The 27,213-nt window shown below is 39.1% G+C and overlaps 1 protein-coding gene across 2 annotated transcripts in view; it reads right to left on the bottom strand.

The window, feature by feature from the left end:
- The window catches only part of LOC114469904 (leucine-rich repeat transmembrane neuronal protein 4), a 144,420-nt gene that overhangs the window by 3,071 nt on the left and 114,136 nt on the right, over positions 1 to 27,213 (bottom strand). The window contains exon 3 of one of the 2 annotated variants that reach the window (XM_028457799.1): positions 22,347 to 22,658. The exons of the other annotated variant lie outside the window; for it this stretch is intronic. The gene's annotated coding sequence lies outside the window, so the exon portion shown is untranslated. Of the gene's footprint in view, positions 1 to 22,346; positions 22,659 to 27,213 lie in introns of those variants that run through there. 2 annotated transcript variants of the gene reach the window in all.

The raw sequence follows: 27,213 nt of genomic DNA, 5'->3' as shown, positions 1-27,213 counted from the left end.
AACAAAGCCTGCACACGCTGACCAAAGGCCAGACAGGCCTAACACAGGTCAGAACCAGTGGAAACCTGCTGACTGAACGAGCTGTGAAACGTGCTAAACAAGGAACAGAACCGACCAGCCTAACACAGGCCAGAACCAGGTCCAGGAAAGGACCCTTTCGGACACACTCCAGTGGTCCAGAGCCACGCTTTGCTGCTTCAGACTCCTCTCGCCAGTCCGCTCTGCCACAAGAGAAGGATCACCGACCACGGACCCATCAGAACCGAGGTACTCTGGATCTGAAATTCTAATCGGGCCTAACATAATTGCAGCCACATTATTATACTGATCTTATCATAGCTCACACACACACACACACACACACACACACACACACACACACACACACACACACACACGCACAGACATAAATCATGCTACTTTTCTTTCCTTCCTTCTTTCTTTCTCTACTAAGCTTTTACCTTGAAAGTGTATATACATTTATCCTTAGTTTAGTGAGCGTAGCGCTCTTTTAGCTTTATTGTGTTAGTAGGTTTTAACTTGTTTTGAATAATAAATGTTTATACTTTGAGAAGTTGTCTGTGGTTTATGAAAATATTACAATCATAAGGTTTGTTATATGGAGAGTAGACAGTCTTGACAAGAGTTCACAACCCTGGATGACAAGGTATTAATAACTAATTAAGTGATCTGAAACACTTTAACTCAATTTCAGATGGCACCTCTTGGCAAATTACTGTAATATTAATAATAATTAATATTATAAATCTTATCACTCCTTGTCCAAGCTCATCCTCCTACAACCTCAAACAAACACAGGCTTAACAGCAACACATGTTACATGTTATCAGAACAATTAGTCAAGATATGTTTAATAGTGTTAACATTTGAACACTATTGCACTGTAAACGTCTCTCGCCCGAGCCACCAAGGTTATGTGTGTTTGTAGCGGTATGTCTCCGCTCTCCTCTGTTGCCCTCTCCACTGGCCTTTGTGTTTTTTGTCTTTGGTCGGTATTAACCAATGCTTAATTTTTTTTTAATTTCTCTCAAGCCTCTTGCAGTGTCTTAATTTGAGCTAACTACTGCCTCACACACCCGTGCATGTCTGTGGTGCAGTCAAGTGTCGTACAAGTGTGAGTAGGGATGCATACAGAGAACCGGTATTTTTTGGTACCAGTTCATAATTGGGTCGATATAGGAGGACCACTAAGATTCTGGACAAATGATACCACTATCGGCTCAGGACGATGATGATGAAGAAGAGGAGGACGATGATGTAAGTCAGACATCGTTTTGTGATCTTACGCTGTGTTGCAGCAAAAAGCAATAAACTTGACTACAAAAATATGTTGTGTATTTCAGCATTCAAAACCAGCTCTTCACAGTAGGAGATCGACAACTGCAAAGGAGGCTCAGTCAACAGCAGCACAGTGCACCACTATCACTTTGAGAAAGACTCAAAGAGCTCAAGAGGTCTTCTCCCTATCCCTACTGACCCTGTCCCCTGGTGGTGGGGTAAGACAGACACACTCCCCCTACTCTTGCAGCTGCCTTCCAGCTACCTCTGTATCCAGGCTTCTTCAACAGAGAAAGTAAACATGTTGGTTTTTCCTAAACTAAAACTGACCAAATACGAGGGGAGAAGCACCACATTTTTCAGTTTACATATATTCATTTGCAGCCTGTTTGGTTGAAGCCAAGAGATTTGTTCATCATTTCTCTGTTATTTTTAATCTATTTTTATTTCTAAAAATCATTTTAGCATCTGTTGAAGCATTGCATTCCTTTAAAGGCACTTTATCAGCATCACTGTATGCATGGTCTGCTGCTACTTTGTTTGGCAGTACTGTGCACTCCAGAAATAGTTGGCTTACTAAAGGATGAAAAGGCAGGTGTTGATTAAAGCCTTCTTTGATGTGAGATGTTACGTTACATTGTTTGTGTTACCCCCTTTGTGGTAATGCAAATGGTAATAAAAAAATAAATATTTTCACATATTTTATTACACCAAATTACATATAGTTATACCAATAATGGCAATAAGGGTACCGATAAATATCGACATCGGTAAGGAGTATCGGTAATGACAAAATTCTAAGGATATGCATCCCGAGTCACGTCCCTTTTAACCAACTGATGGGGTTAAATCAAAGTCTGTAACAGTGTGACATTTCTAAGCCAAAAAAGGGACAATTAGCCTCTAAAAAGGCAGACACGCAGATAAGTAATTTCACTGTGAGATCTCTGACACTATGAGGCTTGAGCTGAACAAGACATCTGATGATCTGCGGGCGTATTGGGAACTAAGACTTTGCTTCAAAGGAATCTGAGAAAACTGTCAATATTCCAAGTTTAGGACTGTTCCTTCTATCTAAATAGAAACCAAAACATGTGCGCTTATCGCTAGTTCTGTTGATCAGTTCGATTTTGAGTTTATTTTATTCTCTGTCACAGCTTTGTCTATGCGAAACTCGGAGCCACCATGTTTTTCACATTCACTACCTGGATTGTGTTCATGTGTGAGAGATTGAGTAATAAGGTTTTAGCACCTCCTCCACAGGGGTTTTGCTTGTTACGTAGTTTCTGTCTGTGCGCAGAATCCATTACAAAGTCCCTATGGACAATATCTCAACAAACAAAATCCCAAAGAACAGCATCCCGACCCTTTTTTGAAGAGCGGATTAAAACCCTTTTTTCATTTTCTTTTATGTATCAACTGCCTAACAATAACCCTAATCATAAACGTATGTAACTTTACCTGTCATTGTTCATAATGTTGCGACTGATCAGATTGAAATAAGAAAAATCACTGCACACTACATTACAAACTCCTTTCATTGCCTACACAGTGTTGACTTGTATTGTCACTTTCTGTATACACAACCATGGCCATGAACTCTCCTTTTTGGTTCTGTTGATTACTTTTAAGGCCCTAAATGGCCTTGCCCCAATTTCTGTCACAGAGCTTTTTGTACCGTACATAATTCCATGTACTTTGAGATCCTCTGGCAAAGGTCGGCTTTCTGTTCAAAAACTAAATACTCTGGACTGTCCGAAGGGATCAGGTCTGCTGACTTTGTAACGTTATTTACATCACTTATTAAAACATACTTTAATTGGGGAACCTTTCCTGATTTTAAGTAATTTCTTACTTGTTTTTATGTTTTTGAGATATGTTCTTAAATTATTCTCTAAATTGCTATGTTATGATTCGGCTGTTTCTGTCTTTGTTTGCCTTGTAGCTTTTTGTTTTTAATTGTGAAGCTGCCTTTGGAAACCACTTTGCTACGTGTGTTTTTGAAAAGTGCTCTATAAATAAAGTTTATTATTATTATTACTTAAATTATTTTCTATCTGTTGACTGAAAATGAATCATAATTCCTATTTCGTAGGGTCATGCACATTGTAATATACTATATATTTTTGAAAGCAGAAGGTCCAACCTTTAGCATTTCTCTGCTAAATGTTGTGCAATTCGAATTAAAAGGCTTTCATTGTCATTTTTAAGTGCTTCAAAATATAACATGAAATTTTGTTTGATTGACTTAATAAGGACGAAAATATGTAACTCTTTTGAGGGTTTCTTGGTAAGTGATTTATTGCAGTTAGAGCTGTGTCAACACTGCAGCAATAAATAAGCAGAACATTTGTTCACCCATTGAGGCGGTGTGAGGAAGTGAGAAGTGGCACATTAAGAGAAGAAAACTCAGATTTCTTGGCAAAGGGAATTGTTTCCATGACATTAGACACAAAGTCAGCCATGTATAAATATATGCAACTAAAAGTTTTTTAAAAATGCTGTCAAAAGACAATTTACCAAATCCAAAATCTATTAACACTAGAAGTCCCAGGATTTTCCAGACCCCTTCTAAGTCCCGGCAATGGGTCAAAAGACCCTTAGCTCAAACTGACACCAACAATCAGCATCCTTTCATTTGTAAATGAAGCAATGTGACCATTGCTGGAGGACTCAGCAGGGGAGGGGGAGAGGAATTTTTCACACCTTACAAGCCTTTTCACACTCTCGCTCTGGTTCAGTATTTCCGCTTTAGGTCTCAAAAGTAGAAGTGATGAGTTAGCTGCAAAAGCTAATGCTGCACACAAGCTAAAAAAATCAATCAGCTAAACAGTGCTGCTTCACTTATTGGCCTGTCCATCTTGTACACTTCCTTCAAATTTGTAAAATAATATCTTAATAGAAATAATCATGGACCTGGTTAGAGAATGGTGTACCTCGTAAATTTACCTTTTCAAAGTGTATACTGTGCTTTTCACACACAAAAATCTAGCTTTACTATCAATAATAACAATACATTTCAAAAACACTTTACACCGGAGGTGATTCATTCTCAAACACCCATCCCCCACTCCACCCCCCAATATTCAAAAAAACCTTACGCCCTTGGTCACAGCTTTCATTTTAATCACTATCAAAACAGAATAACGTTAGAATAAATCCCTATATCCCCATATTGTGTTTATAGGCTTTGTTGGCAGTCATCTTCATTGCACTACTTGTTTGACCTCAAAAAATTAATTACTGCTTGCACTTTGCTCTGGAAAGATTGGAAGAAGGTATGTTATAGAGCTGAAAAGCTCATAATACACCAAGCATACAAATGTATTTCTGTAATCAAATGATTGGATATACAAAATGGTGGTGTGATCAAAGTGGGTGACCTACGCAGATTCACACAGAGAAAAGATGACAAGATTAAAATTTCATTTAGCAGACTCTTTTATACAAAGTGACATACATTTGCTCAACATCCTACAGTTATGAACCATGTCAGATTTGAACTGGTGAACCAGATACCATTGTACACTGACAACATTTGACAAGGTCTCTTCTTAGAGACTCTGTCATTGTTACGCTTAGCACAATCAGCAGCATACAAAACCCCGAGAGCACAGAACAACCTCAAATTCATTGGGACACACACACACGGACACCTCTGAATCCCAGAATCCAAGCAAAGTCCAATATAGAATTTAGAAACGGCGAGTAACGGGGGCAAGTACACAACTTCAAATGGATCATGGTTGGTAAACCAGTTCTGAACCAGAGCAGCCCGATGGAAACCAACATTATCTCAGGCAACAACAAACCTGGGCTGCTCTGGTCTATCCTGTACGAATGCATCATGAAGTATGGTGATATGGTATAGTACTGTAAATACTTTAGATACAGTCTGAGTAGAGTAGAGAGTTGAAGACATACCTGTTTTCTAGTCAGAATGTCATTATTATGGATGAAACTGTGAACCGGCTTAGAATAGGGTGAACTCTCTGCCCAGCTTCCCTCATAGTCAGACCATGGTTTATGAGATGGTCCAACAAGGTTGCTCTGATGTCATCTGAAATAATTGTCTTTGCATGGCCTCTTCGACCATGTCCTCTCTCTCCGTCATCCTTTTCCTCTACCTCTCTCTGCCTCCATGAGTGCAAAATTCACAAAATGGCTAAACTGAGAACTTTTTGTAGCTGGCTGATTGTTGTTCAATTTTGTCACTAAGTATTTTCAGTTGTGTGTTTAAGTATTTTCAATTATCCAATATGTGTTGTGTTTCAAATAGATGATACCCTGAGATTTCCTTTTTGAACTAAGTGTCTTATGTATGAAATAGTGTGTAGTGTGCAGGAACAAGTGTGTAACAGAAGGGAGCAAGTGTGTTACAGAAATGCAACTAAAGTGCAAAGCATGGCTACACTTTGTTTAAGGTATAATAACAACAGCTTTAAGTTAGGTGTAACAGTGTAAATACGTTTTTAAATTCCTGTAAAGTTTGGGAAGCAAATATTATTATTTATGTTGTTTTATTTTGAAAATCCCAGTGGATGTTAATGCTGCGTATTGTTTGATTTGGCACAGTCTGTGTGATGTCTGCTGGTGGTAAGTTGGTCTCCTGTTCACCAGTCACATTCCTGTTAAAACGTGTTTTAAAGTCCATAGAGAATGTTGAAGCCATGATGTTTAATCACAGAGTGTTTATGGTAAAGTGAGCATGTAGTTTAGGTTGATGTGTTTCTTTAATAGTTAATAGTGAACTTTGAAACTGAGCTGTTAGCTTAATCAATGCTAACAGAAGATAACTGCTAACTAGCTGAGATGCAGGCAGTGTTGTGCACACTGTGGTCTTACTTGCTAATGTGTGACCCTGTTTTTAGTTAATGCTGGAGTGAACTGGTGACCAACTGATATTAAGAAGCTGCCTATTTGTTGTCCCATGTTGCAGGTATGTTTTATTGAAGTCTGTTGATATTGTGTGTATTATACATTGTAAATGGATTATTTAGAGAACTAAATTTTAATTTTGTTTTATTGCTATCCATTTCAATTGTATATAATTACAGATTGATAATTATTGTTTAGTTAATAAGGCCTGAATGTATGTCCCTTTTGATTTGGCACAGTCTGTGTGATGATTTGCTGGTGTTAATGCTGGAGTGAACTGCTGACCAACTGATTTGTTGTGGGACCACCACTTCCACCCTCCGGAGCTATTGCACCACATACACATATATACATATAGGTTGGATGGGGAGCAGTGCTCTCCATCCAACCTATTGGGGGGGCGGGATGCTGGCGTGGGGCCTTGGGGTTGGGGTCGGTGATGGGATGCGCTGGGTGCTCGGCTCCTTGGCGTTTTCTCGGATGTGTGTGTAGAGGGCGGTGACTGCTTCTCAGCCTGGGTTCTCGGGGGCATCTGGGGGGCTGCTCGGCCGTGGGGGGTTGGCCTGGGGCTCCTTGGCCCCCACTGTTTCTGCTGGCCTGGCTGCATCTGCAGGCCCGAGGCGGCTCCTGGGTTTGCTGTAGCGGTTTTTGCACATACACTGGTCTACGATGCACTGGCACGCCTTGGGATGTGGGATAAAACTCATACTGGGTTTAACTTTAGACATGTTGATCCGAAATACCTGCTTTAGGTACTACCACTCACTCCCTCCCTCTGTCCACACTTGTCACCAGACTGGCTTGATTACACAACATAATAAGCACAATATGTTCTACTACAACTTCACATTTCACTCACTGTAAAATAATCTATTCTTCACCACCCTTTCTATTTCCTGCCTTAAGTCTCTCCTCCCTGCTCCATTCCCCTTCCCCCTCCCCCTCCACCTAGGTGTAACACTGCTCTCCCTTTTTATATCCTCCCTATAATAAAATGTTTCTTACCCTTCCTTAGGGAGGACTGGTGATGGTCACAATTAAGCAATAAAATAAATCAATTTATTTCATTGCAATAACAAAACACGCATTGCTGTCTCGTAATTATTCCACTTCTTGTAGTGTTGACCTTTGACAGCCTGTGCAGACAAGGGGAAAAAAAGTGCTACCATGAAATAAAACTATACATCCATCCATACTGTTAGATTTCTGTGTGGATTTGAACAGTAAAAGGTTTTCTCAGGAAAACATAATTCCTGTAAATATAGTCACAATATAACATCTTAAATAAAACTCTGATATTTGGATTTAAATTATGAACTTTTGTCACAATGAATGGTGGCCGCGAGCAGCGCACAGGTCAAGAATTAAACAACAAAAGATTTTGATGCACAAAAAAAAATAAAAAAATCAATATTTAGATTATAGAGATTCAATCAAATGTTTTGCGTCTGGTGTAAATAAGTGTTTTCTAGCAGAAAAGGACAGCTTGACTTTGTAGTTTGTAGATCTTCTAGTCTCAAAGGTCATCTTCTTACCTCCCACCAGGTCATTAATGTCTCAACTAACTGATAAATAATTATGCTCTGGATATAAAAGCGTTTCACCATCATTGTCAGTCTGGTTGGAAAAGATCATACAGTACTGACCACAGTACAACATGTCAAAAAATATCTAATTACTTAATGTCACCTCATTATATAAGTGAGGCAAAGTCTGTATCCCGCTGGTGACCATTACTTTGGCATAAATTACATCTTCTTTTCACACCACATTTCCTATTTTAGCTCACACAATCTAAAAGCAGAAAACCCCTTTGGTAAGAAAGAGAGAAACAGAACATTTGCATTTCCAAATTAGTATATGTAAAAATATCATTATTATGCCTTTGCTTTTTAAAAAAAGAGTAAAAGTATTTTGGCCTGTTGAGCTGAGTGAGCATCTTGGTTTAATCAGGAATATTGGGGACCGGGGGGCTGTTGGCTGATATGGTTAGAGACGTGACTCATTGGCTAGTGTAGTTTGGATATGGGCCAGCGTAGCTGCAACACAGCCCAAAAAAATCAGACACTTCCCCCAGCTTTAAGAGCTCAGGAGGCCCCTAACATTTTTTTGAATAGTGTGCCACATAAACAAATAAATATAAACTGAAGTCAAATCTCCAGATTAGGCTGTCTAAGAATAGCCATGTTTCCTCTTGAGGAATGCCAGTTTGGTATTTGGGCAGACTGGCTACCTGCCAAAGTAATTGAGCAGAGACCTGGCATCAGCCCAATTTTGTCTACACAAAATTGTAACATGAACCAAATATGTACTTTTCCAGAATGATGTGTAACAGATCCTTTTCAGTATATTTATATTTATTTATATTAGAAGTGTATATCTCATTATATACCCATATGGTGGATTTGGATTATTTGGTACATGCATGTTGAACATTTTAGAGTTGTCACGATACCAAAAATGAGTAACCACGATACTATACCAGACAAAGTATCACGATTCTGGGTAATATCGTGATACTGAAGACTTTTTTTATTATTATTTTTTTTTATGAACTGCAAAGTATTTGTGCAAATTAGAAATACTTATTAATTACTTCTAGTGTTGTTTGGTGCATGATAAGAGTACATGAATAAAAGCATATAAGCAATAAAAAAAAACTAATAAATGAAGTTGAAATTTATATGGTTGAAATAAAAAAAAATGTTCATTCAAATCTGCATGTAATTATTAAACGTATTACATGTATTTTTTATTCATTTTGAGTTTAAAATAAATAAATAAAACTGAACTGACTATAGCATGTATAATATGAGCTGATTGTTTTGACATCTTAAGTATCAACTGCATTGGCATCCATGAAGATTATTGAGATTTCTGACATACACTAATGAAAAGTTTGAAAGCTGTTGCTTTCCCAAGTCCATGAAGATGGCTGGTTGTGTCACATCCTGATGCAGCAAGAAGAACAAGTGGGTCACTATGCAAAGGACTGTGAAATGCCTGTGCCCTTTTGATTGCCCAGCAGTGTCCTTCTTTCACTGCTATCCATTTTGGCTCTGGTCTGTAAAAAACTTCATACTGCTGCTGTGTTGCACGATGAAGAAGTAAAATAAACACATCACTATCATCTGTTCCTGTAATTATAGTTTCTTTTTCAGCCATCATGAGGGCATGGGTTGCTATTAAGTAATCAGGATCATCCTCTGCGACACTGACCATAAAGTGTGGATGTAGTCTTTGCAAGTTCCTTGATGAACCTTCTTTTGTTGAGGGGATTAGCAAAGAATTTCTCACGATCCATGTCACACTTGAATGTGGGTTTCACATGAATGTCAGTCGCTGCTTCTTTGTAGTGTTTCATATAGTGACACATATGTAGAGTGATATGTAGAGTCAAACACTCTAGACAACATTAGTAGGTGTCTTCAACAGCAAAAATAAACTGGATACTGTACCCTGACTGATTACTTCTGATAGGATTTTTGTATGATTAAACATGGCAGATCCCCCACATCATGTGCATAGAGTTCTCAAATTATGAAATTAAGCCCACAAATGCATTTGTCAGCATTACATGAGCAAGAAATTAACTTTTACACAATATTTTAAGACAGCTGGTGAATGGTAGCTAATGGTGACCGTATTGTACGTAGACCTGAAAAACTGTCTTCCCAATTTTTCTAATAGCTTTCTTTGTGGTGAATACAGAGACATAGTGGGTCATAAATCAAGAGGTTTTATTCATGTTCCTTTTTTTCATTGCAGACCTACATCTATGTGACTAAAAGTGGTACAAACACTTTTCAGCACTGAAGATTGATTTGAGCTTTAAGTGGTAACAGCTGTTTGTAGAAACAGTAAAATGTTCCTATGAGTGTCATGTCATCTTATTTTCACTTCATTGTGGCCTATTAGCTGTTTTGTGCTGGTAAGAGAAAAGAAGCACTCATGCATTAGAACATATTTCACTGTTGTGTAAAACATGATGAAAAAGCTGTATAATTAAAGTAAATGAATAAAACTTGAGAGATCGGAGATCGGCTATGGTTGACGCACTGCTGTCATGAAATCCTGTGTTTGTTGTTTATATCTTCTCCATGTTTAGTTCAAGAACTTCCCTGTTGGTTTTCCTCAATATTTTTCTGTAACCCAGGCCCCCTCTTCTTTGTCTAAGCTGCCATCTGTATGTCATGATAATCTATTTTACCATGTTGTTCAAAGTGAGTGACTGTTAGTAGGTTTTTTCACTAATGTGAAACCAGGATCGTTATCAGGCTTCTGCAGAGCTTGATGGTGAGTTAATCATTTGAATCAGGTTTGTTGGTAGAGGGAAACATCTAAAACATGCTGGATAGGGGCCCTTGAGGACCAGGATTGGGCACCCCTGGCCTAGATGTTCAGTGTTAATTATCCACAGGGATAACTAAGGGAAATAAGCTTTGTGGTGCAGGCTGTGAAGGTATTTTTGTCATGTGAAATTGGTATAAATGTGTTCGTATGACAGCTTTCAATATAGATGTATAAATATCTATAAAAACTGGTACTTTGGGGTACTTTTACAACAGTTCTGTGTTTCATCTCTTTATCCCACTGGGCCTGTTACAGTGCAGTGTGACAACCCTCAGGAAGAGTGAATTTAAATGGGCATGCCATTTCCCTCCCACAGTCAATTAAATGTGTGTTGGGGTCAACCATGAAAATTAATTTGTGTGTACCTGACTTTGTCAATGTTTGTTAGAGCTGTAATAGTTCAGCAACATGTGCAGGCTGTACCCAGTCTTGAGCTCTCATAGCACTAGGCTATGCCTCAGCAGCCTGTGACTAGATCTGCATAAAGAGTGTATGGAAGACCTGTTTTCACTTTGGTCTAAGCTTTTACACAAAGCTATGATACATCACTATCCTTGAGATTTAGACAGAAGTAACATTAACTGCATCAGTTTTCTGTAGAAATGGCTTATACCTTGTATTACAATAGTAATAACATATCTCCTTGAATCACACCAAAACCTGAACTTGTATTCACAGGCAATATCAAATATTGAGGCATCACACAAAATAGCTAAGTATCACAAAAATTATTATGAACTTTACTCCACTATTATATAAAGTCTGGATTCATCTTCCTTGTTCTCTTTTAGAATACAAAGCAAATATCAAAACAAACACTGTCCATACTACAGTATTAAGGAAAGCAAGACTACGCAGCATTGGAAAAAAAAATATGACTCAACAACAAAATCTTTTTGTTGTTGAGTCATTTTTCAATAGATCCAAGCCCTTGTTATCCCAACACTTACCATAACGTCTAAATGTGGACACTGTTATAAAATACATTTGACACAACACATTGCAATCATGTCTGATTTCCTCGCGATTAGTTTTGGATTGCATTCACATAGGTGACCACCTTTTGCTCTATTTTGAATGTATGTCAAGTGAAAGCTAAATGATTCACAATTAGGTGATAGGCAGCTGCACCATGCCAACACGCCTCCCACTGGCATGAGGCATGGGTTCTCATTGGCATATAAACAACATCCTCCACCCGAGCTGTGCTGCTGCTCCCCGTCAGCTGGATAATTCACTCAGTGGTCAATGCCACAGCGAGGGAGCTTAGACAGGCCTCCATTATCATTGCTGTTGATTAGGATACACCCTAGCAGACTCTGATGACATGCTAATGGCTGCAAGACCCTAATCACTTATTACTTTACACTATGGATAAATAATTAATGGTTTAAAGGTAGCGAAACCTTAATTAACAAGAAAGGAAATGTATATTTAACGTGAACATAAGCAAAGAAAAGACTGAACTGCTCAGATTCTACAAAAATCCAATTTTTTGAAGGAGATAGATAAACGCCTAACAGAAATGACTTAAGCAAGAAAAAGCAGACTAAAGTTATACATTTCAATACAGCATGTGCTAGAATTCCAGATCATCTTTAATATTCATAATGTAATTACATTTCAGTTTGAAAAGCGTTTTGCATTTGTATAAATAACCATAATCCTTCAGATGTGGGGATTTATCTCCCCCTAATGCTGCTCATCCCATTTTCTGCTCATCAAAGTTGGCAATGCATCTCGAGATTTACTGTTATTTACTGGATGGACAATTTATGAGTCACTTAATATTACTTTTTCCCCTCATGTAAGAAGATATAAGTAACCTTAATATCAAAGCCAAGAGATATGGAAACATTGAATAATCCATATTCAATGAGAGGCAGCATGAGATATGTGCAACACTGTTTGGTTCATTCTACACGTGACTGTTTTTTTTCCTTTTCATAACACTCCCACACACACACACACACACACAGTATGTGTCGATGCTTCATGTCAAAACAACCATCAAAAATGGTTGTGTTAAAAACATTTAAAATTCCTTGTCCTGAGTCACAGTGGTTTACCTAGAGCTGGGTATGTTTTGTCATTTTAGTTTTTAATTATTTAAAGACTCAAAGCTATTTTATGTAATAAACATCAGAAATGTAAGGCCATGTGCAACACCCCTTTCATTTCAATCAACAAAACACTTTAGTTTCTAATCACATTGGTTCAACATAGTACAAGAAGAACAAAGAAATAAATTAATCTAATAATTCATCGACAGAAAAAACAACAGCCTACAGAAATCCAAATTTGAAGTATGCCGGATGCTACGCTGATGTGGTTAATGGTTGTTATTTTATAGCAATAGTTTGAAGAATAATCTTTTTTAGTAAAGTTTGCATTTTTTTTTTTTACTCATTTGATTGAAATTTTGTTGTAATGGGGGGAAGCGGGCACTGTATAAACCACCGTTTTCTGTTTTTGAATTAGACCAAAAAACAAAACAAATAATGCTATTTTTCACCCATCTCCATTTGTTCTAGGAACCCCAACAACATAGTATGTGAGGTTTATTTTCCCAAACCCACCTGTTTTCTGGAGTTTTAGCCCCTGAAAAGTCACTTTCTGACCAATTCTAAAACCGGGCTGTGTGAGTGGGCGTTTCTATAGACGCGGACTCCACATATGACTCCACACAACAGTTGATCACTAGCGACTTTCTTTTGCTATTCACACACTTCTTGTTGGTTTCAGTTGTCTCTCCTGTTACCCTGCTGCACACACACACACACGTATGCACGCACGCACACCCACACACACAATTGTTCCCTGGTAATGACACCACTGGAGTGATGGAGTGACCAAAAAGCACCACTGTGTTCAAGCGACTCATCACGGGCGATTGAAGTGACTACAGTTGTGTTTGGTGTGAACGCTCCTTTAGTGTGTATTGGGCTGTCGTAAAGCAGTATGTGTTGTCGCGAGAACAAGAACAGAGCTGCGAGACTGCCACCGAGTCAGAGGCAGGGAAAGTTGCAAGTGGGAAAGTTGCAAGTGCTGTTTTCTGGCCAGAGATAGCTGGGGTAGGTAGAAGACCCCACAATCACCCCATAAACACTAGTATTTCCCTCAGAGGGACTACAAGAAGGATTTAGTTTTAGTTTTGCTTTAAAGAAGTTACAACAAAAAATTGTAACAAAATCTCTGTTCATCATCAAGTATTGCGTATACAAGATGATTTTTACAACCTCCATCAATGCCTTGATTGTTTCCCTTTTAACCGATAATTAAATATCTTAAATTTCAACTCTTAGTCTATCTTTCTGACTGGATAATTGACCTTGCCAGTGGGAACAACCACTATAGTAACTGTGATGAGTGGATAATCTTCACCTGCGGTGAGCTTTAGCTAACATTAATATATTTAATCCTTACATCTTGGTAAAAAAAACCAAAAAAAAGCAGATACGGAACACTGTTGTTTTAACCGGGCTAGAGCGAGGTATAGAGTGAATGTGACAGTAAGCAAGCCGCTGAATCAAAATAATAACACGTTATTGAATGATTGTTTCACAGTGGTTACGTTCAACAGCACAAATAAACTTCTACACACATGTCCACAGCAAGTTTTCCAGAGTTTTAGCCTCTGAAAAGTCACTTTCTGAGCAACTCTACACAAATTTGCGGCCTACTTATGCATATTCATGAGTGGGCGTGTCGATAGACGAGACACTGACTTTCTCCTCCCCGACGTAGGGCCAGTGGACGGCCCGCCCTCCTCCCACCCACTTTCTTAGCCAACTACTTGGGGAGTTCGCCGGTACATACATAGACTGTAGAAAATACATACATAGCACTGCGTGAAGGATGCTGAAATGCTCACCTTCGTGGGCATGTCTGTTTACATGTCAGTCACGGCAGAAATCAATCAATCAATCAATCAATCTTTATTTGTATAGCGCCAAATCATAACCAATGGTATCTCAAGGCACTTTACAGTAGAGCAGTCTTAAGGACGGACTCTTCATTTTATGGATACACACATATGCATATATACGTATATACACATACATATGTATCCCACACCCAACATGAATTCATCATGGCGGCAAGGAAAACCTTCTGTTAAGCAGCAGAAACCTTGTGTGGATCCCATTCCTATGATGAACAGCCATCCACGTTATGCTGTGTTGGGTGTGTGCAGAGGAGAGGGTGGAGACAGAGTTGCTGAGACTCTGTAACTCCACACTAAGGATCCCACGGACCTGCAAGAAAAAGCCAGAAGGAGTACAGGAGCAAACACACAAGGGAAGAAGCAGACATAGAGGGAGTGTTTGAGAGAGGAATGGGACCCTCTCCGGTCCCTCTCTAACCTAAATGACCTCTCTCTTAACGCCCTCTCCAACCTCTCTCCAACCGAGCATGCCAGACCCCCCCACCGGCAGTCTATGCCTATTGCAAGCTTCCTTGAGGCGTGGCTTCTCCAGCTCAGTGCCGCGTCAAATTTGTCATCAAAGTGGGAACAAGTCATCAAATTGGAGGGAGGTGTTTGGGCTCACCATGCAGTAAGAAAGGAGAAACTAACTAACGATTGAGGGAATCAATGAAAAAAACACTTTGGGCATGTGTATGAAGCTTAAATAGCACTTTATGATGTTTAAAGCACAGAAAAGTTGATTTAGCTTTAAGCAGTTGAAAACAAGAGGTGACAAATAAAATTATTTTAATCTAAATGCAAGAAAAACTACCAGAGTAAAAAACAAGAAGAATGCCTAAAATTTACACAAAAAAATGATTATTTATTTGAATTGAAATAGTAATTTAAATCAAAAGATTTAGTCAGAAGAATTAATTTTCATTTAATCCATGTATGTAATGCTTACATACCAAGAGAACATTTACAGTTTCATTTTTATGTACCCTCCCAATACAATTAAGACCCTTGCCTGTAAAGTGGTGTTTAGACATTGTAGCCTACCAGATATTTTTGTTCTACAACTTTCTAAAAATGTTTGCACAATCATATAACAAAATATATTGCATATATTTATGCCAAAATAGGATGGAATATGATTATCATAACTCATATTCTTTTCATTAGCCAATGCACTGTTGATAGTACAACAGATAGGACTATTTTGTGTCGTTCTGAATGCAGATGCTGCCTTCTTCTACAATTTAAACTGCTTTTTACATGTGACAGGAAGGCTAACTGCCTCATCTCTTTTCTTCTGTAAACTGATCTGCCACAGCAGTGAAAGAGTGAAAGAGCTTACCTTTAAATCAGGTGGATTAAAATTCCTGTGATGTGGCTCGCTGGCCATGCATATTGTCTGCTCTGATTTGTGTGTGCCTGAGCTGGGGTTGTGTGTGTTTGTATGTGTGTGCGCGTTTGCGTGTGTGAAGAGTAAAAAGGAGGCTAACATTGTATTGTGGACTAAACAGAAGTGCGCGGAATCAAATGCCTCTCATTTATTAATTGTTTTCCCTTTTACATTTTCAAAAGAAAAGCAGCAAGCTGCGATTTAATTAATCCGACTGACCAATGTACAGCCAGGGACCAAATGGTCCATGGACCAGTACCAGTCCACAGTTTGAATATTAAAAACAAAATGTTGGCCTCTTGGTGTACTGTGTGTGCTTCCAAAATAGCACCCAACGGCATATGATCAGGAAAATTCCAATCCTCAGGGTGATCAAATTTTTTTAGATCCTGTCAACAAATGTGTGCTCCACCTTCTCAACAGTTTAGAAAAGCAGAGCCATTACTTTCATAGGTGAATGCAACATTATTATATCATCTAATATATAAAATGCTTCAAAAAGATTCCTGGTTTGCACAGTAAATCATATGGTGGGCCAAATAAAACCATCCAGCCACTCCATTCATGTGAAACCAGTGTGCAGCTGTGGGGGATGGGACACAGTAATCCCTGCCAAAGAGCCTGATAGGAGAAGCAAAGGATGAGCAGATGTGGATATTCACCAAATTAATGTTAACAAGTTCTGCATAAATTTTAGATGCCTTGAACATCAAACTGACATCTAAAATGAGAGAATGTCTTGTTGAGATCTAATGTTAGTTTTGGCTCATCAAGCAAACCAGTGTTTCTTGTTTAGTATTTTAAGGTTTATTAAGATATGCAATAATCAATGTGATCTTTCACTGCTGTATCATTTACATTGATTGTCTGAGTAATAGTTCATCTTCATGGAAGCTAACGAGCTTCCTAAAAAGCCGATATCATTAAATGGCTCAATTGAGTTCATTGCAGTATTTTGTCCAGAAGAAATACCGAAGTGACGCTTCACACAACAGTTAATCCAGTATGAAATATAAAAGACTGGCCATATTTAGAACAGTATTACATTCACTCCAATGCAGCCAGAATTTATGTCAACCTAGATACCAATGAGGCCTGGATGAGGTCCAAAAATTCTGCTTCAGCACATGTATGCATTCACTTTTATTCAGTACTCGCTGTATTCTGCACAGGGCTGTGGGGTCTGCTGGAGACTATTCCATCTCAGAAATACCTGAAAATAATAATTAGTACAAATATCTAAACCTTCACAATAAAATGTGACATGTGGCTAATAGCCAGAAGAGACTTATTTGTTGTAAACAATGATGTAATTATGGTGAAGACATAACAAAGAGCTCAACACCTGAGACACAATCCCGTGACTATATATTTCTGCTTTTACGATATATATTGCAGAAATACATAAAAAATGTATATTAAAAGATTTAAAATGTACAATATGCACTTACATACCTGACCTGTCAAACCATGAACAAACTTGTTGTTAGGTTGTGGCTAATTTATTTACATTTGAGTTTAAAACGGAACATTTTCTATTCCTTAGACTGTGTATTGTGAAGCAGTATGCATTGCTGCACATTAACCTTTTGCCAGAAAAAACTGAACAAAGCAGAAATTGTAGAATTATAGTAGTTTTTTTTTCACACAGAAAGCTCAAAGCAATGTGATACCAAACAATGAAAAAATATGATTTCAGCATCAAAGTTTACCAAATACAACTACTAGTTTGATACAAAAACTATAATATTGGTGTTGCCGTCAATAAGAATGATTGTATGAATCATTGTCATTGAGTTAATTTAGGTATGAGGTTAATTTTTTACGAGATCATTTTATACTGATTTCAGGATGTGGCAATTATTGTTCCAAAGAAAACATTTGTTAAATTAAGAGGCTGAAGTTGCTAGTTTTAGAGTTCACACAATTCATTGTTTTGTGAAGGGAACTTTTAAAATTCAAAAGTCAGGATTCATAAGGATTATGAATAAATCTTCAAACAGGAAGAGGACTGAGGTTAGTGGTTGGATAAATCTTGTTTTGAGGCTCAATCAGACCATCTCCGAAGACATCACAGATGTAATCCTCTCGGTGGGTTCTTACACTGATTCCTGTTTTTCCAGTCAGGCTTCCACGTATGTTTGTTTTATATGTTATTTTGTTTTAACTCTGCTGGGATTTATTCAAACTCCTGAGGGAAAAATTACTTTTTTGCCTCTCAATTCAGAGGTTTTAAAGTGTTAAAGAATGGCAATAAATACCAAAAAAGGAACAAAAGTGTAACTTAACTAAAACAAATGCATTCCGGGGGTTACTTTAATAAATATATTGATACCTGCAACATAATGCATAGGTTTTAAGTCAATATTCAAAATATTTTTCTTCATTTTTTTGATTTTAATCATTGAAATTATTATAATTAAATTATAATTAATAACCTCAGGGTTGAAGAGAACGTTCATATTTTCAAGAACAGGCTCAAGACCCACCTTTTTAAATGAGCTTTTAACTAATTATTTATTCATTTTAGGATTGTTATATTTTATGCCTTTATAGTTTTAGGATCTTTATCTTTTATTTTATTTTTAATCACAATCAGAATTCCTTTATTAATCCCAGGGGGAAATTGCTTTTGTTACAGCCACAGAAAAAAATAACAAATAAAAGAATAAAACGTTTAACAAAGACTGGCCTTACGGATGAGTATGTTGTTTTTATAGTTTTTCAGATTGTCCTTTTATGTTGTTTTTATAGTTGTAGGTTTATCTTTTAGGATTACTATCCCAGTGTTTCCTCGGAGGGAGCCCTCTGCACTAGGGGCTGTGATGGGCCTTGGCTGCAGTGGTGCTGACTGTGTTGTGGCCCTCAGTGATGGTAAATGGCTTTTGCTATTTTGTTACCCTCCTCATGTCCAGTTGCATTTTGTATCCTGCTCCTTTGTGCCTCCTTTGGATTTTGTTTTGTTGTCATTTAAATTGACTAATGCTTGTGGTTGGTTCTTCCTCATCCACAACCCTGATTTGTGACAGGTACACAGTAAACATGTAATGAGGTGTGTCAGGGCAAAATTGTTATGTTTATTAACATATTTACTCATAGACCTTATTCTTTTTAAGGCGTTAAGTTGAGACTTTTCATTTCTGCTGTCTCATGTTTTCTGCTCTCTTCTCGAGGTCAGCTTCCCAAAACACATCTTATCCCTCAGACACAGAGGCATCACACACTCACATGCCTACACACACTCACATAGTCACACATACACACCCAATACACATCCATTCATACACACAAACACCATACACGCACACACCTGCAACACTCACGACAATCAGGAGATACCAGAGAACTGGTTGTTTTGACCTAAAGAAGAAACTGTCTCTTTTCACCCTCTCCTATCACCTCCACCCTGTCCTCTTTATCTCCTGGGGGGAGGAGGGAGGGGGACTGAGGGGGAATATACGTGATGAGTTAGAACTGTGCCACTCGATCATCGGACGTCCGTCCGGGGCGGTCACTACAGGTACAGGTACAGAGAGTCGAAGTACACTTTGAAAAGGAGGTGAGAAGAGCCAAACGTTTGTACTCAGAGAAGTTACAACATCAGTTCTCTGCAAATGACTCGGCTTCTGTCTGGAGAGGGCTCAGGCAAATTACAAACTACAAGCCCAGAGCCCCTGCTGCTGCTAACGACCTCTGCCTGGCCAACAGTCTGAATAACTTCTATTGTAGATTTGACAGACAATGGGACAGACCTGACTCCAACCCTCCTCGCACCTCTGACCAGCCTCACCCCCCACATCAAAGCTACAGTTTCACCCCAGCTGCCTACAGAGGCTCTCTCCCCTATCTTCCCCCCCTCCTCCCCCCCTCCTACAGAGACACCTTTCTCCATCAAAGAGAGAGATGTGAATAGACTTTTCAGGAGACAAAACCCCCGTAAGGCTTGTGGACCGGACTCTGTCTCTCCTTCTACCTTAAAGCACTGTGCTGATCAGCTGTCTCCAGTGTTCACAGACATTTTTAACACCTCACTGGAGACATGCACCGTACCAGCCTGTTTTAAGGCCTCCACCATCGTTCCTGTCCCTAAAAAGCTGAGGATCACAGGACTTAATGACTACAGACCCATCGCTCTGACATCTGTGGTCATGAAGTCCTTTGAATGCCTCATGCTCTCCCACATCAAGGACATCACCGACCCCCACCTGGACCCCCTGCAGTTTGCCTATAGATCCAACAGGTCCGTAGACGATGCTGTAAACCTGGCTCTCCACTTCATCCTCCAGCACCTGGACTCCCCAGGCTCCTATGCCAGGATCCTGTTTGTGGACTTCAGCTCTGCTTTTAATACAATAATCCCAGCTCTCCTTCAGGACAAGCTTTCCCAGCTGAACGTGCCAGACTCCACCTGCAGGTGGATCACAGACTTCCTGTCTGACAGGAAGCAGCACGTGAAGCTGGGAAAAACCATCTCTGCTCCCCGGACCATCAGCACTGGATCTCCTCAGGGCTGTGTTCTTTCTCCTCTGCTCTTCTCCCTGTACACCAACAGCTGCACCTCCTCTCACCAGTCGGTCAAACTCCTGAAGTTTGCAGACGACACGACCATCATCGGTCTCATCGCTGATGGAGACGAGTCTGACTACAGGTGGGAGACAGACCGGCTGGTGTCCTGGTGCAGCCAGAACAACCTGGAGCTCAATGCTTTAAAGACAGTGGAGATGATAGCAGACTTCAGGAAGAACCCAGCCCCCCTCACCCCCCTCACCCTGGGAGACTCTACAGTGAGCTCTGTGGAGCACTTCTGCTTCCTGGGGACCATCATCACTCAGGACCTCAAGTGGGAGCTGAACATCAGCTCCCTTATCAAAAAAGCTCAGCAGAGGATGTACTTTCTGCGGCAGCTGAAGAAGTTCAGTCTGCCAACAAAGATGATGGTGAACTTCTACAGCTCCATCATCCAGTCCATCCTCTGCTCCTCCATCACCATTTGGTACGCTGCAGCTACGGCCAAGGACAAGGCCAGACTGCAGCGTATCATCCACTCTACAGAGAAGGTCATCGGCTGCAATCTGCCCTCCCTCCAGGACCTGTACGCCTCCAGGATTTTGAGGCGTGCAGGAAAGATTGTGGCCGACCCCTCCCACCCCGGTCATAAACTGTTTCAATCTCTCCCTTCTGGTAGGAGGTTTCGGTCCATCAGGACCAGAACCTCCAGACACAAAAACAGCTTCTTTCCCTCTGCCACCATCCACATGAACACACCCCAAGTCACCCACTGAACCCCCCCCCCCCCCCCCCCCCCACCCGATCACCACCTCCACCAGCTTGATATCTGCTGCACTGTATATATATATTTATATTTATCCTATTTATCCTTTATTCTCTATCTATCCTTTATTTATCCCTCATCCTTTATATTTATCATTATTATTATTATTATTGTTGCTGGGTTGTTCTTTGTTGTTTTGTTTTTATTTCTTTTTGTTGTTTGTTTTGTGCACCAACCACCAAGTCAAATTCCTTGTACTGTCCTTAAAACTGTACATGGCAAATAAAACATTTCTGATTCTGATTTCTGATTCTGATTCTGATTCTGATTTTTTTATTTAGTTTTATAATAAACCTTTTTTATAAAATCATCAATGCCTCGCCTGGACTCCATCATTCAACCAGAGCAATAAATCATGTCTCCAAATGAGGTCAACCGCAAATTTGCCGTGACAGGTGTTTTCTCTTTGATGAAACAACCATTCCAGTTAATTCCTGGTTTAACTAAGCCGTACTTTTAGGTGAAGCCTGGAAATAAACCTAAGCTGGGTTTGATGAAATACCAGGAGTCTACACACTCTCAAACACACAAACTGACACAACAGGTACAGAGACACAACGAGAACACCAAACAGAGTAACAGCCAAACGAATTAAGAATTTAAATAAAAACATGATCAGAAACAAAACATAGCACTAACAGAAAGTGTCCCACCAAGGCTTGAACTCAAGACCATTTGATTGCCAGACAGAAATTAAACCCAATACATTACACAATAAGTAAAACATAAAAAGGATAACCAAGACAAAAACCAACCCACCTCATGCTAATTCAGTTGCACTTTCCTCTGATATCCACTGTATCTTTTATAGGGCTGGACCAAGCTTCCAAATAATGTGGACATCTATTGTGTGATTAAACAAATGTTTTAAATATAGCTGAGACTCAAGACAAATGTTTTAAATATAGCTGAGACTCAAGACAAAGGGCAATAAACACAAATAAAAGAAAAGGATTATTATGATCATGTGAAGAAGATAAACATGGAAAAAATGTATTAGTTGTATTTGCTTTTAAGTGAAAGTGTGGGTGTAGATTAGAATAAAGGCTGAGTTGAGAAAGATTAAACTTGGTCAACAATTATGGAGAAACAAAATAGGCTTTTACCATCCAAACACAACAGCATAAAAAACAATGCACAGGTCCTCATGACACAGAAAAGGCAATTGAACTATCAAGTTTTTTACTTGCTCTGCCCAGACAAAGGCTAGCTTCTGTGAAAAGTGAGGGAGCTAAACATGTGAGTGTATGAGCTTATTTCAGCAGAGAGTTTGTCAGACTAAATATGAGGGGCAAGTAGTTTTCTTCTTTGTAGACGTTCACAGGAATGTTTCAGTCGCTCAGTGTTCAAAGAGCAAAATGAAGGTTTGGGTGATGCACTCATATCCCCCTTCATGGGATAAGCAAGGTAAAGACAGGGCTGTTGTCTGAAGAATGAAGGCAACGAATGTCCAGAAACGAAATCTGCAGAATATCCTTTGCCTGAAAAAGACACAGACAAGCTTTATGCACTGTGCTGAAGCATCTTTAAAAAATGTCATAAAGTAAGACCTGGGATGTTGTCATACCATTGCTCTATCCACTTGCCTGCTTTTCACTCTTGTCCAGTTTCCATGGTGATAACTCTTCAGAAAAAAGCTGTATGTCTAACTACTATTGCTGTGGAAGATTACAGAAATGTTGTAGAAAATGGATGAGTGTCTTTGTGTGCCGTGTGTGTGCTGTATTGTGTGTACGTCACACAATATTCACAGTATTAGTTTGTGCTCTGAACACATTGACGATAGCAGAGACTCAAAGAAACACCAATGAGCCTCAGATATGATGTAGGCTAATAAAATAGTAGTTTATTGAAAGTAATTTCTACATTTACAAAACATCTCTGAACTGCACCGGACTTGATGGGGCTGAAAATGTGAGGCAACAAGTGATCAACTGCAAGTGTTTTGGACAGTGGGAAAAAGCCCAGACATACAAAAAAGTCCCTAACTAAAAAAAACATAGCTGGCCATAGGTGGCAAAAAAAACCAACATAGAATAAATATATAGAAAGTCTCGAGATTTGCGCCAACCACAATGTGTGTAACATATAAAATAATGCAAAAACGATTGGTAACATATTTGCTAATGTTAACTACAAAAAATTCCATCAACGCATCATTTAACGTTGTCAATTAATGATAAAATTAGGCCGGTGGCCGCTTTCTGCTTAATTTTTGCTGCAGTACCATACATGAACTGCTGCAATCCAAAATGCAGCTTGAAATATTCACTGAGCGCATGGTTTGTTCACTGTTCCAGCCGGCTTGTTTTCTCGGTGCATCACTACAAACAACAGACCTGTTGTGAACAAAGCTCCGAGCTACTACGGGAAACAGGAGGGTCAAATGTCATCAGCTGTGGTCCTTTAAAACTTTTTTACTTGATTTCATTTTGTGAACCTTTGAATTTTATACCACTGTTTTTATTTCTTAGTCACTGTGTTTTTTGGCCCCCTCGCAAACTCCACATATGCCCTCTACAAGTAAAGACATCCAAAAGAGCTATGGTGTAAACCCATGCACAGAGATCCTCTGCAATAGCTATTGGCAATGATGTTTCCTAGGACTTCACTCAGCCAATCAATAGGCGCCAATTTCCCTTATTTTGGGGGATCATTGATTGGTCAATCCTTGCATATAAACCCAATCTTTTCTACCTCTGGAAAGGTCTTAAAATCTGTCATAAAGTCAGCCACTGTGCCCTTCTGTTGTGAGATGACTGACAGACCCACCCACCAGGTCATGTGTGCATGTGCATGTGCATGCACATGCGTCTGCTACACAGAATAATAACACATTAAAGAGAAACTAAACCCCTAACACGGTTCGCTTAGCACATCCGCAGTTTGTCAGTGTAACACAAAAAGAGAGCAAAAGATAGCATTTTGTAATATCTGTAACCCCACAGCTGAGTATGCAGTATTTGATTGAGCAGTCAAGCTAATGCTAAAGCTAGCGGAGCAGAGAGCCAGTAGGCAGCTGTGAGCTGTGAGCTCCTATCAGCAGTGAAAAGAGCAAAGCTACTAAGAGGAAAATGACTACATATCTTTGGATATGAAGAAAAAGCATTCCACATATGTACAAGTGACTGAAATAAGTCTGTTAGAACAACTAGCCTGTGCCATCTTCATTCTTGTCATTACCCGTTTACTTTTGAAAATGTTAACATATGATGCACCTTATAATTTTTGTAGAATGTTTGACTTTTAGGAGCTAGTATCCTGTAAACTGTTTTCAAGATATTTTAAGATTGATATTTTTACATTTAAAGGAGCATAGGGCAGGATCTAAAAATCAGACTCCATAGTGACACCACGGTTGTTAGTGGAACTGCAGCCATCAGCCAATCCGCCGCGGGGGCGCGCGTTAACTTTTCACCGCACTACAGTTGATACCGTGACTAGAGGATGGATTACCAACCAAAGCCTGATGGGACCGACGGCACCGGACCGGTCGGATTCAGACATATTTATAACTGGTGGTTGGGTACATTACATAGTGTTGTTTATGCGCATCATTCTTCCTTTCCTGCTGCAGTAGCAGCTGCTGTAGCACTGAAGAAAGCGGCTTCAGCTGCAGCAGTGAGAGCAGGATCCACGGTGTAGGGAGGATGGAGCAGAGAAAGACAATTATATAATAATACACCATTAAAAAAAATCATATTTCTGCACAAGCACATGGATTATCCTTATCTTTGATACATGGATTATTTAAATAGATTAACTGGGTCTCTTGCGCACCTGTTTGTGTTTGACGTTCGCTTGTTCTCCAGTGCGCTGATCTGATGTTGACATAACAGTTGTTTGTTAATAAAATTGGTGCTTACCACTAAAACAAATGTAAATATGTAATTTCTATGAGGAAAATTAGGTTTTCACTGCACTATAACACGGTTATTTATTTTATGCCTCTGCATGCATCTGTGGAACTAAACGGTAGTTTGATCCACTGTGATCGTCCTCTTTCAGTCTCATAGTCGTCTTCTTCTCATTCTTCTTTATTTTCGGCATTGGGCTGCCTCTCCAAGCTGTAAAAAAGCGCACCAGCGTCATTTGACATAACTATCAGCCTCATTTGACTTCTCGTCTGCAGAACAGCACGGGAAATTCAGCCCCGTAACAGCAGTGCAAAATGCATCATGCAATCTGTTCAAGGCAATACGGAGAAAAGTGTGTGGGCTCATTCTCTTTGGTTTTGATCGCTTCGTCACCCATTAGCATTAAAATACTTAAAATAAATGTTTACTTTTTTCACAAATCCTGCCCTATGCTCCTTTAAATATCCACAAAGCTGTTGCATTTGGACTTTTTTTTTTTGCTCTACAAGGAAACTCAGAGGACACTTTATTTGTGCTTGAAGATGTTTTGTTAGTTTTGTTCTGTAGATTATTATCATCTTCCCCAAACCCTGTGATTTTCTTTAATTGAAAAAACCAAGTGCTGTGCACTTTATTTTTGACAAAGAGCTCAAAACAGGTCCGCAGGGCCTGCTTTTGACAGGGAAACCTTATGGGCTGTAAGAGCAACATCTCAGTTTTCAAAAATGTTTGAGATTATTTTTTATTAAACATTGGCACTGATTGATTGAGTTACAATAATTCAAACGTGTTGCTGGTAAAGGTGCAACGATTAGTCGACGTCGAGAAAAATCGATGACAGGATTAGTCACCGACAAAAGTATTTGTCGACAATTGTCGGTTACGTCATCACAGTCTTCTTCAAGCTGCGGATGGAGCTGGACATTGTTTTTCATGAGGAGTGGCTCATCTCACCTTCTCTATACTGTATCTGTGCTCAGAGCTGTATGCACGTTACGGACGTGATTAGAGGGATATATATCAAAAACATTCCCACTGGTAAGAATATGTTGCTGTTTCTGCCAGCTCAGTGCTGTTACCGGGAGCTCAGCGCTGTCGACGTCTCTCACACACTGCTCGTCACATTCTACCTGAAGCTGTGACGAGCAGCGACATATCACACACCACTACTTAAGTTAAGACCAGACACCCACCCAACAAAGTGAACCAGTCTCAGTTCCTCTGTCTGATCAACCCAAAGTTCCACAATCACGATGACAGAGAGGAACTTGCAGCAACATTTTATCAACTGTAAAGAGGACTAAAGCTAACTAAGCTAAGGTAACCCACCGACACATACGACTGGGCTAAGAGATAATGCTAACCACTTCATGAAAGGAAGAGACTAGTAAAAAGTCCACATCTTACTGTCATTAAACCACAAAGGGCCAAAGATTTATTAATGGTCAGATTTAACACTTTTATGGAAAGATAAAAGCTAACATGTCACACGTCGTGTGAAACAAAGTTTGGCATTAAACTATTGTCACTTCATCCGTCCCAACTTGTAAAACACAATGTATTTAATTATATTTCACGTGTTCACTAACAAAGCTGGTCCCATTAGACAGTAATGTAACTATTGATTGATATGATTATTACACCAGAATATCCCAATAGTACTGCTCTCAGTAATTAATGATTAAATCATCAAGTCTGATCTGGTTTAATTATAGTAAATCAGTGAGATATTTATCAACCATACCTTAATGTAACTCATTATCAGATATACCTAAGTTAGATTCAGCTGCAGTGTTGTATATTAAACAGTTATTTTTGCTTTTCATGTGCTTTATTTTTTTTTAGAAAATAATTTCATTATGAATGAGGAATTATATAAACACTAATGGAGTCACATGTATGCACAAACATGTTCCATAAAATATCAGCTCATTAACTCTTTGAGTCAGCTGCTATTGTAGCTTTTTTTAATGTGTAAATGCTATTAATGAGTCACATTCACATAGTGATGATGTATTCAATTTAGTGTGTGTTTGTAAGGAACCTGTTTACACTTTAAGTTGGGAATTGTTTTATTTATTTATTGTTTTTATTTGTCGTAATTTGACCCAGGCCAAATTTTAAAGATTGGAGCAACATAGAGCAAATAATTGTACAATTTGTCATATGATTAGTCAAC

The sequence above is a fragment of the Gouania willdenowi genome, chromosome 9, assembly GCF_900634775.1.
Source record: "Gouania willdenowi chromosome 9, fGouWil2.1, whole genome shotgun sequence".
NCBI lineage: Eukaryota > Metazoa > Chordata > Actinopteri > Blenniiformes > Gobiesocidae > Gouania > Gouania willdenowi.
The sequence above is the reverse complement of the archived record's forward strand: the minus strand, read 5'-3'. Positions and strand labels throughout refer to the sequence as shown.